The 352-nt window shown below is 40.1% G+C and overlaps 1 non-coding gene across 1 annotated transcript; it reads left to right on the top strand.

Moving 5' to 3' along the window:
* LOC131580682 (small nucleolar RNA SNORA17) lies at positions 1-130 on the top strand. The gene has a single exon (XR_009277935.1). It is a non-coding gene; the product is annotated as a small nucleolar RNA SNORA17 (small nucleolar RNA).
* The last annotated feature ends 222 nt before the right edge of the window (positions 131-352 follow it).

Raw genomic sequence — 352 nt, 5'->3', positions numbered from 1 at the left:
ATTAACTCCTTAGAAATTGAGAGTTACTGTGCCTTTTATATTCACTTCATAGGAGTTAAAGTGAACAAGGCTTGTGTTTTAACTCTCGATTTTCAGGGTCACATCTGAGAACTCCAAATGTCTCCAGTGTGTGCTGTGTCTGGGGGTAGAAAGTGATGTTTATATTGAGCTTTCAAGGCAGACAGGTGTTAGTAGAAAGTACAGAAAACCACCCAAAAAAATATCACCACATTAATAAAAACATCAAATCCTGCTTTTGTTCTTCTTCTGCCCATTCTTAATGCATTACTCTAAGGAAGATGTGACTCTCTGGGTGTCTGAGTTGACCAGCACTGGCCATGCACGTCTTCCC

Source organism: Poecile atricapillus, chromosome 6, assembly GCF_030490865.1.
Source record: "Poecile atricapillus isolate bPoeAtr1 chromosome 6, bPoeAtr1.hap1, whole genome shotgun sequence".
Lineage (NCBI taxonomy): Eukaryota > Metazoa > Chordata > Aves > Passeriformes > Paridae > Poecile > Poecile atricapillus.
Note: the sequence above shows the minus strand (reverse complement) of the source record. Positions and strands in the feature narration are given on the sequence as shown.